Source organism: Pogona vitticeps, chromosome 5, assembly GCF_051106095.1.
Source record: "Pogona vitticeps strain Pit_001003342236 chromosome 5, PviZW2.1, whole genome shotgun sequence".
NCBI lineage: Eukaryota > Metazoa > Chordata > Lepidosauria > Squamata > Agamidae > Pogona > Pogona vitticeps.
This window is the reverse complement of record NC_135787.1, coordinates 16692554-16707477: the sequence shown is the minus strand read 5'-3', so window position 1 is coordinate 16707477 and position 14924 is coordinate 16692554. Positions and strand designations below refer to the sequence as shown.

The 14924-nt window shown below is 41.9% G+C and overlaps 2 protein-coding genes across 4 annotated transcripts in view; both read right to left on the bottom strand.

Annotated features, from left to right (window-relative positions):
- LOC144589588 (uncharacterized) overlaps positions 1 to 14924 on the bottom strand; it is a 500689-nt gene that overhangs the window by 379535 nt on the left and 106230 nt on the right. The gene's annotated exons all lie outside the window — the stretch shown is intronic.
- GRID2 (glutamate ionotropic receptor delta type subunit 2) overlaps positions 1 to 14924 on the bottom strand; it is a 963252-nt gene that overhangs the window by 912827 nt on the left and 35501 nt on the right. The gene's annotated exons all lie outside the window — the stretch shown is intronic.

Here is a 14924-nt window from a genome sequence, read left to right as displayed (position 1 = left end):
AACCACTGATATAAATGAATCCAGATGTCTACATAACTAGAGCCTCTTTATGGGAGGCCGGGCTAGCTATGGCAACTGTCGTGATGAGCTCCTTTCAAGTTCACCATTGCACCACTGAATTAGGCACAGCCTGAAGAGCAGAAGTGCTAAAAAGCAAACTATATGGTAAACAGTATGAAAGAAAATCCTCACACACAATACAGTCCTATGAGTTGCTTTTATAGTCTCCACACTTCTCAGCAGGCAACAGGAGGTGCTCTGTCACTATCCTGCACCTTTCCTGCCCCACAGAACTCTCAAACTTGCTACCAAGCTGGAACCTCATTGATTCCCAGGAAAGCTGGATATGTTTCTTTAAACAAGGCAGTATTACGCTTTTCTTACTACAGTTATGTGTTAACCCCCATTCCCATTTCTGCTCCACAATTCTCTTTACTACCATTTACAGAATGTTCTGTGTAGCATCTAATATAGAGAGCTGTGTGGGATTTTTTTTTTAAATTGTAATTTGCAAAATGTTCTGGAAACAAGGAAAGAATTTCCTACTTGGGAGCTATTCAGGAGATATTTTGAAACTTGATTATGCTGTGGCACTCTGTGTGAGAAATTTAATGAGCTGGAAAAGGGGCAGAGGGGGGATGGAAGCAACCCAAGATTACTGCACGTGGCTTGCCCCTTTGTAATTTCAGGTTTGAGACAAAGCACTATTCTGTTACATCCATTAGCAGCATCATATCCAGAGGTGTTACACTTTTAATGCACTTTTAAAGAGGGGTTCATTATGGTGCACAACCATGGCAAATTAGTGCTCTCCTACTCTCTCTTGGAGAATAATAGAAAAGGCTGGAACTGATTCATCAGAGCTTCATAGTCTCCTTGAAATTAATCAGCATAACCCAGTCTTCCCAAAGCTTAGTGGAAGAAAAATAATCAATCTCACCCTGACTAATGACTTCTCTGCGTGTTGTGTGAAAATCAGAAAAGGAAGTATGCAAAAAAAGGTATATTTCACACCTGTGTCAAAGCGCTTTCCCAGAATGTAATAAGGTATTATTCTGAAAGGACTCAGGGCTACCTGAAGGCTACCTATATGGAAATGATCAGGGCCACCACATTACTAGAGCCACAGACACAATCCTTATCAGAACATGGAAGTTAGAGACACTGTTGTTGTTGTTTAGTCATTAAGTCCTGTCCAACTCTTTGTGACCCCATGGCATTGTAGACCCCATCTAATTGTTCTAATTAGGAAAAATGGAATAGGTGCTTTCAGAAACACACAGATAACAAAGGACAGAATCATATCTGAGACCATTGTTCATGCTAGTGCACAACAATAGAGCACAGCATAGACAATAATGCTACCAAATGTTGAAGACAGTAAAAGAGGAAGATCTAACATGAGATGGATTGATTCAATAAAGAAACCCATAATATTTAGTTTGCAAGACTGTTAATGATATGACCGTTTAGAAGTCCCTAATTCAAAATTGGAAGAGGATTGAAGACACATAACAATAAAAGATCACAGGTTTTACAGGCTGAATATGGAAAACAGAAGCCAGATGCCTACAGTTAAAAGAGTAAAGTATAAAGCTACCTTAGTACTGTGGAGGAACTGACAATACTATATCAGAGTCGTAGCTTACACTGCCCAGTACTGTTGCATGTTACATAGAAACATAGGTAGAGGAAGTAGGATTTCAAGCTTAGCAAAATTTAGTTTTCCGCATAAGGATAGGGAAATCAGTCAAATTCACATTTTCATTTTTTTCCACAGCAAAGTTCTTTCTGTCTCAATCCTAATTCTGAAGCACAAAAATCTGTGATTTCTTGTTTAAAAAGCAACTGAGCAAATTACAGAACCAAATCAAATGGACTACATAACATTTGCACTCACAGCTTGGTTGGGATCACCCAGATGATTCATCCAGGAAGGATGCACAGCAGGAATGGAAAAACAATGGCATCAAGATCTCTTTTTTTAATGGAAAAAGGGAAAAACTGTGGTTGCAAAAAGGATTGGGGCCAAATGGATGTAGAACATTTTCAGAATCCTTTTTTCCCCCTCCTCCCTCAGACAAAGAATGCAGCGTGGCCTGCAGTACTTCTTATCCAGGAAGCGATCACAAGATCCAGACCTTGCTTTAAGCAGAGCCTCAGAGCATGCCCTGGAATGACCAAAGAAGGGTTGTGGATTGCTGTTTTGGCAAATCAAATGCAAAATAGGAGCCTGGTTTCTGCAATGGAAAGGGTATAGCAGCTGAAGCTGTAGACTACGATAACAGGAAATTGGTTTATTGAAAGTCTATATTTCAGAGAAGAGCCACAAGTTCAGTTACTTATCACTTAGCAATGAAATGGATCAAGAGCAAATAGTTTGAACTAAAATGCCATCTCAGTTTTGTTTTCTGCCCAAGGTTTCATCATTAATATAACATTAGCCTTTTCTGGTGTTGTGCCAGCCGAGTAATTGTAACAGGGACAGATTAAGCCACTGGATGCCAGCCTCTATCTTCTGCACAGGTTAATCTTTTTTAAGTCTCAGCTCTGCCCATGTGACTGGGAGCTAGCAGTAAATGATCTCCTCACCAGCACCGCACTTCATTGCAACAGTAGCTGATGCATGAGCCTCACTCCAGTTTGGTTGAATAATAAGATAGAAAGAAGTTAAGCATTACCAATTTGATAAAGAAATTATATTACAGCAATGGTTCCCCTGTGCATTTGCAACTGAAAATGCATTTCTACCACTTTTTTCAAAAGCCACTCCTTTAAATAAGCTATAGTTTTTGGAGAAATAGATTGCATGCAGGAAACAGATTTGTTAAGTGATGTTGGGAAAGTGTGATGGCAAGAGGAGAAGGGGACGACAGAGGATGAGATGGCTGGACAGTGTCTGCGAAGCAACCAACATGAATTTGACACAACTCCGGGAGGCAGTAGAAGATAGGAGGGCCTGGCGTGCTCTGGTCCATGGGGTCACGAAGAGTCGGACACGACTAAACGACTAAACGAACGAACCTATCTTCCACTGTGTTCTGTGAGTAAACCTACCCACACATGTTCTGAATCACATGTGCAAATCTCCAACTAATAAAGTAGCAGACCAGAATGGACAAAAGCAGGAACACAGAAAAACAAATCCTAGAAATGCCCTGATTTTGTTGCCATTATGTTCAATCCATTTTTCCAACCAACAAGAAGCTTGGTTTCCATTGGAAGAGGTCACTGGAGGTGAGCATCATTCTGTAATACTTCAGTTTATTTGCAAGTACACAAACTGAAACAGGTGAAGTCAGAGTTCTTACATTCCAAAGGGCTGTGAAGGCAAAGTTTGGGCACACTGCTTTGGGGGCGGGGTGGGGGTTACAACAGATCCCCCTCCCCTTTCTAGCCAGCATAATCCATAAACCACAGTGACAGATAATCTCTCGCCCTTATCACAATACATCTACAACAATAACACGCTGATCACCCTATATCCTGAAAAGGACAAAAGCTGTTCCACAGCTATAAATACTCAACTATCCAACAAACAGCAAAAGAGCATGGACAGAGTTCCTACTCCAGTCCTCTGAAGATGCCAGCCACAGAGACTGGCAAAACGTCAGGAAGAACAACCTTCAGAAAACGGCTAAAGAGCCCAAAAAACCCAAAACAACCATTAGATCCCGGCCGTGAAAGCCTTCAAGAATACAATGTGATGGGATTTTTCTACATATTCACTGCTGAATAGTGTTTTGTTTTTTAAGTAAACAGTAGGGAGGTCAGCGCCTTTGTGCTATGCTTGTGAATTTCCCAGAATAATCTGGCTGCCCTCTGTCAGAAACCAGATACTCTGCTGAGATCAGAGCTTGACTATGGCCTTCAGGATCCTTCAGCTAGCATAGTCATTGGGCATGCTGGCTAGTTGTTTTCAGGAACTGAATTTTTCCAGACTCTGGCTGAGACAAAACTTTGGCTCAATCAAATAGGGCTTTCCTTATTTTCTTACGATTTTAGCAAATCTGTTGCTTGCATTTTTTAAAAAACAATTGTGTGTTTGCTTTTGGCAGTGGGTCAATAGGGATATTTCCAGAATGCCTCGTTATGAGAAGAGCTTGAAGGTTTTAACTGGATTTCTTCCAGGACTGACCTAACAATTTTGCTTGTCATTTTGACAGTAACGGACCAATACTAAAATCACAGCCCAGATGGTATTTATTCACAAGTCTGCCATTTTAAAGCATACTGTGGGTGGACTCTCTTGTGTCTTGTAACAGCTTACTATAATGAATCTTCTTCCTTTATTATTGGTTTCGCAGGAATCAATGTATCTTGCAGCAAACTGACACAGTTTACATAAACTAATCTTCTGATTCCTCTTTTTACAGAAAATAATAAATATCTTCTCTTCGCCTCCGTATTCCCTTAGGCATTAATCTGATATTTTTTCTATAACAAACTTCCACTCAGCTCTTCTTATGTACTGAAATAAAATGCAGAATTGTTATTTACACAAGATGATCTAGAAGTATTCTGTATCTAGTCTTTTGGGACAAACCCTCCATGCCCTCACCTATTCTTACTTGACTATATCATCATTACAGGAAAAATCAATCTTTGCGAACTGTGGAAATGCTCATTTTGCTAATTTCACAGTCTCATGCTTTTAGAAGCACAGGAGGATCAAAAGAGGATAAATATCTTCCCACATGTTAAAAGGAGGTCAGTGTTCATACAGTAAAGACCGTTAAGACACTTAAGAATTCTCTTACACAGTCTTAAGAGTCTTCGTTTAAAAGAAATAATTGCATGCCATATCTTAAAATCAAAAAAGAAATGGTGGGGTGGGGGCAAGGAGAAAGAAAAGACAAGTCCTCCAAAACTGTGAGCCAACGTGGTATAAGAGTGAGAATCCTGGCTTGGAACTTAGGAGGTCCTTTTTGTAGAAATTAATGTATTCCACAGCAGCAGCAGCACCAATAATAATGTGTTATCAATTCAATTCTGATGTCTGGCAACCCTTTACAGGGTTTTCCAGACAGAGCTTACTCCGAAATGATTTACCTTATTTTTCCATGTATAAGACTATACTTTTGTCTAAAATCTTTATACACAGAAGTAAGCTGAGGAAAGAACAAAAATAAGTGGAGGGGAAAGCAGGAATCAAAGTGATCCTGCAAGGCTTTGATCTCTGCTTTCCTCTCCACTTGCTAAGCCCCACTTAGATTTCTTAATTTTGGGTTAGAAAAGGGGGGGGGCATCTTATACATGGGGACGTCTTATACACGGAAAAATACAGTAACATCCCCTTTTTCTCGGGGTGTCCTAGCGATTCAGCAGCCATGCAGGGAGACTCATCCTCCCTCCCACTGCCTGGAGTGGCCAGGTGAGCAGGAAGAGAGCGGAGCTCTGGGAGCAATTGGAAGGAAGAGCGAGGCTGCCACCACTGTTGGACGCGTGAGTGGACGGGCCGTCTGCAGGGGCCAGCCCCTCATTAAATCCAGCTGTGTGGGGATATTTATATATGAATACCCCCATCTCAACTAGTAACTAATACACCACAACCATTTCTTTCATGGATCCTTTGGTACACAAAACTAAACCCTGATGAGATTTGCATGGTCCTCATACTGTTGATTCAAGACAGAGTTACATTTTATGTAACAAAGGGAAGTGCACCAGGCCAGATTTCAATGATATTCACCATGAGGTAAGATAGGGGACAAAGCAAACAGCCAAAGACAAACACAAAATGCACGAAACTTTGGTTGAACCTCAGTAAGTCATAACTTGAGTAGGCCCATTAAATCAGTGAAGATCTGGTGAGCCATCTCCTCCAGAAGTCCCGTTATTCAGTGGGCCTAATCCAGTTGCAACTTACTACTGTATTTTAGCAGTTGAGACATTTTAAATGACATTATCCAAAGGAGATCAGCACTGAATAAGGACTGCCAACAATTAAAGGTGGGGGAAAGAGTTTCATGGGCCAGTGGTCGATTAGAAATGATGCATAGTTTATTCCTCTGCTAAGTTGTTTCTTTTCTCTTCTTACACAGGAGGCACTGCAGTTCACACGTGTTTTCAGCTAAAGTTGCTAAAAGGGAAATGCTGATCATTTAAGGTACATTAACTCTCTTCTGACTAGAGAAAATGAATTTTCACTAAATAATGGATGGGGGTGTCATACATTTTTTAGTTACTGCAATGAAAAAAAAAAGAATTCTCTACCTGTTCATTCTTTTCAGAGACTTCATTACATCCGTCACTGTCAAATTGGACCTCCTTTTACATCCCTGCATAACAGGGATACCAGCCAACCACATAAATCACCTCCAATTTCCAGCCTGAGAACCTCCTCATTTTCAGCTGTGAGCATATTTCTCAGATCCTAAAACATGAACAATGTTCAAATACTTCGGGTGTTTTCCAAAATCAAAAGTGCTACAGAGAGACACTCAAGCAGAGTACCCATTAGAACAAATTATCAAATAATGCAATCCCCCCAGGCAGTTCTTCTGCACAAACCCCATTCAAGAGAATGAAGCACGAACAATAGAACTCCCTCATAGACTGTGCCTAATGGTTTCAAGCTCAAGACCCATATAATGAAACCTTGATGTAACTTAGAGTCCCGAATTTCACAATCTTATTGAGAAGTATGATTTATATTCCTACTTGTCAACTTCTCTCATAGCTTCTCCTTCCTGTATCTGTTCCACTAGACACTCCACTTTCAAAATCCAGCCTGTAGTCACTAGCAATCTCTTCCATGGATATATACCAACTTTATTTTGGACATCCACACCATGTTTTTTTTTTAAAAAAAAATACTTCTGGAGTATACAGCAGAGAGAATGCATGGGCAACTCATTGACCAAGGAAAGCATAAGTCCATAACTGCATGATTTGGGGGAGAGGTACTCTCCCTGCTTGGTCCATAAAGGACCAATGGAAGAAGGGATGGGACTCTGTGTGGCTAGCAAAAGAACAGAAAAAGCCTCGTGGCGCAGTGGTTAAAACGCTGTATTGCAGCTAAAACTGTGCTCACGACCTGGGGTTCAAATCCCAGGTAGCCTACTCAAGGTTGACTCAGCCTTCCATCCTTCCGAGGTCGGTAAAATGAGTACCCAGCTTGCTGGGGGGGCAATGTGTAGCCTGTATAATTAAAATTGTAAACCGCCCGGAGAGTGCTTGTAGCGCTATGGGGCGGTATATAAGCCCCCCCCAAAAAAAGTTGTGCAAATGTTGGTTCCTTGCCTAAGCAGCAATCATCCCCGAGTCCTTTAGGGTTTCAAGAAGGTTCTTCAAAAATACTCTTCTGTAGCTCCTTAACCACTGAAATAATTAGGTCATAGTATGGTGACATTACCGTAGTATCTGTTTGCCTGGAACAATTAGCCAGTAAATGGTGATAACAGAGATAAAGGAATGAAGTAGTGAAAGAAGCCTTGTTCAGGAATAAGATTGTGTTCACAGTATACGAAAGGACCTATATGCAATGTCTGACTCCCCAATTCGCTTTTACAAATCAGAAGAGGAAACACAGTCTGCCTGACAGCTCTGTACATACAACGTTCATGTCAGATCTTTGCACTCATTGGGCAAAAATTCAATTGCTTACTGTAGTAAACTACATTAAAGTACGCCCATCAAATCAATGGGGCTTTGGTGAGTCAACTCCTCCATAGGTTCTTTTGTTTCAGATGGGCCTACTCTAACTGCAACTTATTTTAGCATAGTAAGTCACAACTGACAGTAGGCCTGTGTGAATTAATGGAATTTTAGAAGTTCACTCACTAAAACCCCATTGATTCGTTCCTGTACTCTACTATACTGTGATCTACTACTTTATGCAACAGGATTTTGGCCAATGTGTGAAAGCCTAACTGACTTGTCACAATTCACATCTTAAGGAGATAGGACCTGTACTTATACACATGTCCCCTATTCACAAATTCTGGGAAATTTCTGAATAACACTAGTGAGAAAGGAAAACAGAAAGGATATCAAAAAAATCTGGTAAACAAAGAAGACAAGGATCAAACCAGCTAGATCAGATTGCTATAGTCTCCGGATGACTACTGCCGAAGACAGATTGCCATTGCCCCTCCCAACCAGTAAACAAAGAGATAAGACATAAAAGACTGGCTTCAATGTGAGCCACAACTTTATTAACTACAGTGATGTCTCGTAAGACAAATGCCTCATGCAACGAAAAATTCGCAAGACAAAAGTGTTTTGCGATTTTTTTTGGTGACTCGCAAACCAAATTTTTCTATGGCTGTGCTTTGCAAGATGAATAGGAACACATTAATTAAATTTAAATGCATTTCTATGGGAAACCGCGCTTTGCAAGATGAAATTTTCGCAATACGAAACGACTTGCAGAATGAATTAATTTCGCCTTGCGAGGCATCACTGTATTCAAATTCCCTAACCTGCAGTGGGGCCTTGAGTAGTGCAGGGATGTGGGAACAGGGGCAAGTGGACCATCCAGGCCCCTCTTCAGCCCAGAGAAGGCAATTCCCTGGGTCTGGGACCTGGCTGTACATTTGTCTGTTGCCTTATTCATAGGCCACCTTACTCCCAATAAGGTGGGCTCAAGCGGTCCATAGTATTAAAAAGACAATAAGTTATATATTACAAACAAATAAGCTATAATACTTTTGAGTTATTGAAAACATACAAAAAGTTAAAAAAATGTCTTAACTAAAAACTGGCATTCAGTTATGACTGTTAAAAGCCTGCAAAGGTGGATCTTCAGCTGTCAGTGAAAATATAAAAGGGAACGTCCTTTAGATGCCAACCTGACCTCCTGGGAGAGAGCATTCCATAACCTGGGACCATCGCCAGTCTTGCCCTGGCCAACTCTATCGGGGAGAAATTCCCGTGTCCATCTGCAGCCTAAGTCTCATGATTTGAGGCTGGCTGTAGCCTGAGACTGTCTCAAAGGCCCCTTCCTGCTTGTGTCCCTGAGTTTCATGATCCATGGTACACAATCAGGGGAACCAATTACCCAATTGTGCATTATGGGGATCACCACTACCCTGCCTCTCCCAACACCACCCACCAGGTTGTGACCTATTAACACACAAATGCTCCTGATTTGCCCACTGTGCCCTGTAGGAATAAGAATGGAATAGGCAAAGATCAGCCAGGCCCTTTTTGTTCAGTACACCAATCAGGCAACCCGAGCCCCAAATTCCTATCCAACCCCCCCCCCCAGGCAACCAGAACACTCACTCTGGCCTATAAGGCTGGTGAGTGAGTCATCCAGCAGCAGTGAGCAAGGGGGCTGGCATTTGTGCAGGGCCAGTCTTTCCTAAGCTGCCCTCACTGCTTGTGATGTTGTGATGCAAGAGCACCACCTGCAATGCCCTGCCTCAGAATTATTGGAGAGGGTGAATTCTCCCCCCTCCCTCCCAGCTGCTTAGCAGCAGGAGTAAAAAGGCAGCAAACTATATAGAACTTTGGTGAGATTCAAAAACAGAGATCTTGTATTCTTAAGATGTGGCAAATCATAGGCAAAATGCGATCATTTGCAAGGATAACAATGGATCAGATGGGACAGAAATCCAAAGGCAGGTAAACCATTTAGCTTGCAAGGTGTGTTTTGCCAAGCCATCCTTGAAATTGCTCTTCTTTTATTCTCTCCAGTCCAGAAGTCCAGACTCTGAACAGCTACAAATGAAATGCTGTTAAGAATTTAGATTCAGATAAAGTAGCATGCTGTGATATACTGAGAGGTATGAATGGGCATCTTCTTCATGGATTGCTGCCTTGTCGTGGCGAAGGGGCTTGAGTAACTCAGAGAAACTATGGGCTATGCCGTGCAGGGACACCCAAGACGGACAGGACATAGTGGAGAGTTCCGACTAAACGCAATCCACCTGGAGTAGGAAATGGCAAGCCACTCCAGTATCTTTGCCAAGAACGCCCCATGATCAGAAACAAAAGGCTAAAAGATATGACGCTGGAAGATGGGCCCCTCAGGTCGGAAGGCGTCCAACATGCTACTGAGGAAGAGCGGAGGACAAGTACAAGTAGCTCCAGAGCTAATGAAGTGGTTGGGCCAAAGCCGAAAGGACGCTCAGCTGTGGACGTGCCTGGAAGTGAAAGGAAAATCCAATGCTGCAAAGAAAAATACTGCATAGGAACCTGGAATGTAAGATCTATGAACATTGGGAAGCTGGAGGTGGTCAAACAGGAGATGGCAAGAATAAACATCGACATCCTGGGCATCAGTGAACTAAAATGGACAGGAATGGGCGAATTCAGCTCAGATGATTATCATATCTACTATTGTGGACAAGAATCCCGTAGAAGGAATGGAGTAGCCGTCATAGTCAACAAAAGAGTGGGAAAAGCTGTAATGGGATACAATCTCAAAAATGATAGAATGATGTCAATACGAATCCAAGGCAGACCATTCAACATCACAATAATCCAAGTTTATGCACCAACCAGCATTGCTGAGGAGACTGAAATTGAACAATTCTATGAAGATTTACAACACCTTCTAGAACTGACACCAAAGAAAGATGTTCTTCTCATTCTAGGGGACTGGAATGCTAAAGTAGGGAGCCAAGAGATAAAAGGAACAACAGGGAAGTTTGGCCTTGGAGTTCAGAACGAAGCAGGACAAAGGCTAATAGAGTTTTGTCAAGAGAATAAGCTGGTCATCACAAACACTCTTTTCCAACAACACAAGAGGCGACTCTATACATGGAAATCACCAGATGGGCAATATCGAAATCAGATTGATTATATTCTCTGCAGCCAAAGATGGAGAAGCTCTATACAGTCAGCAAAAACAAGACCTGGAGCTGACTGCGGTTCTGATCATCAGCTTCTCATAGCAAAATTCAAGCTTAGACTGAAGAGATTAGGAAAAACCACTGGGCCACTCAGGTATAATCTAAACCAAATCCCTTATGAATACACAGTGGAAGTAAAGAACAGATTTAAGGAACTAGATTTGGTGGACAGAGTGCCTGAAGAACTTTGGATAGAGGCTCGTAACATTGTCCAGGAGGCAGCAACGAAAACCATCCCAAAGAAAAGGAAATGCAAGAAAGCAAAGTGGCTGTCCAACGAGGCCTTAGAAATAGCAGAGAGGAGAAGGGAAGCAAAATGCAAGGGAGATAGGGAAAGTTACAGAAACTTGAATTCAGACTTCCAAAGAATAGCAAGGAGAGACAAGAGGGCCTTCTTAAATGAACAATGCAAAGAAATAGAGGAAGATAACAGAAAAGGAAAGACCAGAGATCTGTTCAGGAAAATTGGACATATTAGAGGAACATTTTGCGCAAAGATGAACATGATAAAAGACAAAAATGGGAGGGACCTAACAGAAGCAGAAGACGTCAAGAAGAGGTGGCAAGAATACACGGAGGAATTATATCAGAAAGATGTGGATATCCCGGACAACCCAGACAATGTAGTTGCTGACCTTGAGCCAGACATCCTGGAGAGCGAAGTCAAGTGGGCCTTAGAAAGCCTGGCTAACAACAAGGCCAGTGGAGGTGATGGCATTCCAGTTGAACTATTTAAAATCTTGAAAGATGATGCTGTTAAGGTGCTACATTCAATATGCCAGCAAGTTTGGAAAACTCAACAGTGGCCAGAGGATTGGAAAAGATCAGTCTACATCCCAATCCCAAAGAAAGGCAGTGCCAAAGAATGCTCCAACTACCGTACAATTGCACTCATTTCGCACGCTAGCAAGGTTATGCTCAAAATCCTACAAGGTAGGCTTCAGCAGTATGTGGACCGAGAACTCCCAGAAGTACAAGCTGGATTCCGAAGAGGCAGAGGAACTCGAGACCAAATTGCTAACTTGCGCTGGATTATGGAGAAAGCCAGAGAGTTCCAGAAAAATATCTACTTCTGCTTCATTGACTATGCGAAAGCCTTTGACTGTGTGGACCACAGCAAACTATGGCAAGTTCTTAAAGAAATGGGAGTGCCTGACCACTTTATCTGTCTCCTGAGAAACCTATATGTGGGACAGGAAGCAACAGTTAGAACTGGTCATGGAACAACTGAGTGGTTCAAAATTGGGAAAGGAGTACGGCAAGGCTGTATATTGTCCCCCAGCTTATTTAACTTATATGCAGAATACATCATGCGGAAGGCTGGACTGGAGGAATCCCAAGCCGGAATTAAGATTGCCGGAAGAAATATCAACAACCTCCGATATGCAGATGATACCACTCTGATGGCAGAAAGTGAGGAGGAATTAAAGAACCTTGTAATGAGAGTGAAAGAGGAGAGTGCAAAAAACGGTCTGAAACTCAACATCAAAAAAACTAAGATCATGGCCACTGGTCCCATCACCTCCTGGGAAATAGAAGGGGAAGATATGGAGGCAGTGTCAGATTTTATCTTCCTGGGCTCCATGATCACTGCAGATGGAGACAGCAGCCCTGAAATTAAAAGGCGCCTTCTTCTTGGGAGGAAAGCGATGACAAATCTGGACAGCATCTTGAAAAGCAGAGACATCACCTTGCCAACAAAAGTCCGAATAGTCAAAGCTATGGTTTTTCCTGTCGTGATGTATGGAAGTGAGAGCTGGACCATAAAGAAAGCAGACCGCCGAAGAATTGATGCCTTTGAATTGTGGTGCTGGAGGAGGCTCTTGAGAATCCCCTGGACTGCAAGGAGAACAAACCTATCAGTTCTAAAGGAAATCAACCCGGAGTGCTCACTGGAAGGACAGATCCTGAAGCTGAGGCTCCAGTACTTTGGCCATCTAATGAGAAGAAAAGACTCCCTGGAAAAGACCCTGATGTTGGGAAAGTGTGATGGCAAGAGGAGAAGGGGACGACCGAGGATGAGATGGCTGGACAGTGTCTGCGAAGCAACCAACATGAACCTGACACAACTCCGGGAGGCAGTAGAAGACAGGAGGGCCTGGCGTGCTCTGGTCCATGGGGTCACGAAGAGTCGGACACGACTAAACGACTAAACACATGAATGGGCATGGCAAGGCCTAAGTCACCTTTCCTGTTGTTGTAAAAGTGTTTGAGCACTATTCTAAAGGCTCCGGGAGTCCCTCCCGTCTTGAACCTTGTGAATGCCGAACTGAAATGTTGAAAAGAACACAACACTTACTGGTTCCAAACAATTTCTTCTCAGCCATTCTACTTAACTCTTAAACATTAATGTAACACTTGCTTCTTACAACACTCCCTCATGTGCTAATGGCCGTTTCCCCCCCACTGACTGTTGACTTCACAGGCTAGCTTCTAAGTAACTTTTAAGATGCAGAACAGGGATCTTTCAGCTTCTTGACAGGTGAAAACAGCAGATGTGGTACTTTCTCACCACTACTCAGACAGATTGCCTTTCTTACCTTGTTTGCAGTAGTGAACAGGGAACAGCCCTTCAAAGGAGAGGCAACACAAGTCATAGGTCATCAGACAGAATAGAACTATACATACACCACAGTTTCATAGGGATAGGGTAAATCCTGTTTGGCTCAGATTTTTAAACAAAGGAACTGAATTGACATTCCCTAGAGTAGGATATGAATTCCAACTCAGAAGTCTTTTGGACTGCATGCTGTTCTGAATTTTGCACTGTAGTTCATGTCATTAAAATGCATTTGTGTGCAAAAACTCAATTAGGGGATGAATGTATTTGAAGAAAGTGTATTTTTTAAAAATGACAAATTTTCACATTGCTTTTAATTGCAGACTGATGCAAAATAAAAAAGGTTGGATAGGAAAACCTGACACAAAGAGGATACAGATAGATTCATCTTTCCTGACTCCCAGTTTCAACCCAATAAATACTGCACAGAAGATATTACTGTGGTCATGTAGACTTGGGTTGTGGTGGTTTTTTTTACCTATGCAAGTATCTCAGTCAGACCAACATAAAGAATTGAACCAACATGTGCTTTATATCTTGGAGCAAGAAATGTGGATGAATTGTGGTAACATGAAGCAGCACTTGTGCTTTGCCTGTGCACCAATGTTAAGCAATGTTAAGCAAGCGAGCAAGCCAAAAGGCTCCTCCTCTTGCCCAAAGATAGTGTCTGATATGAAGGCTTGTTACCCGTTCCTAATAGTTTTTCCCATTTCCCAGTAATTGTTGGAAGTGGCTGGATACAACTCAGTTTACACCCAAGAACATGCATGTGTTTGCATGGGAAAAAAGCAGAGAGACTACATTCTCAGGTTTCTAGACTGAACTTTCCCTGCTCAAATAATTTGTTTTTACCTAAGATCATATCACTCTTTTACCTGCTCTGACCTTCTTCCAACCTTAGATTTCTGTGTTTATGGCTGCTGATGGCACTTCCTTCCTTCTCGCACTTTGCTCTTGTCCCTCCAAGGAGGAGGTACCTGGGCTTTGTTCTCAAGTGATGAAAGGCCCAGCCATGGCTCTTGACATATCCAACGCTGTTAACTAAAACTAGGCCTTCTATGCCTTTCCCATTACAAGAATATTTGTCTAATAAACAAAAGCTTTTTTATTTTCTTACATGTGGATGTGATTCCTTTCTAAATGGAAGTGAGCTCAGCTAATCATTCTGAGCTTTCAAAGGGCAGAAACTACAAGTTAGCGTTTTTTCCTGTTCCACTTGTGTGCTCACTCTCCAACAGTAATTATGGGGTAAATGGGTTCAATACAATTGTCAATCCCAGCTTGATTAGTGGGAACCTCTGATTACTCTTAGAACTGGAATAAGGCATTGTGTGATTAATTACATCAATAGTCGATTGGTTCTATTAAATCTAGCAAAATTCTGTACAAAGGTCAAGTAGGCAAGAAGTCACACTGATCTGCTGACAGGAAGGATTTTTTTTTTTAACTTTATAGTCCATTTCTGACAAACACTGACAGTTTCAAGGTCGTATCACCACTCATCTATAATTGTAATACAACAATTCAAGAAATATCCTATTAATGTTTACAGGGGTCTA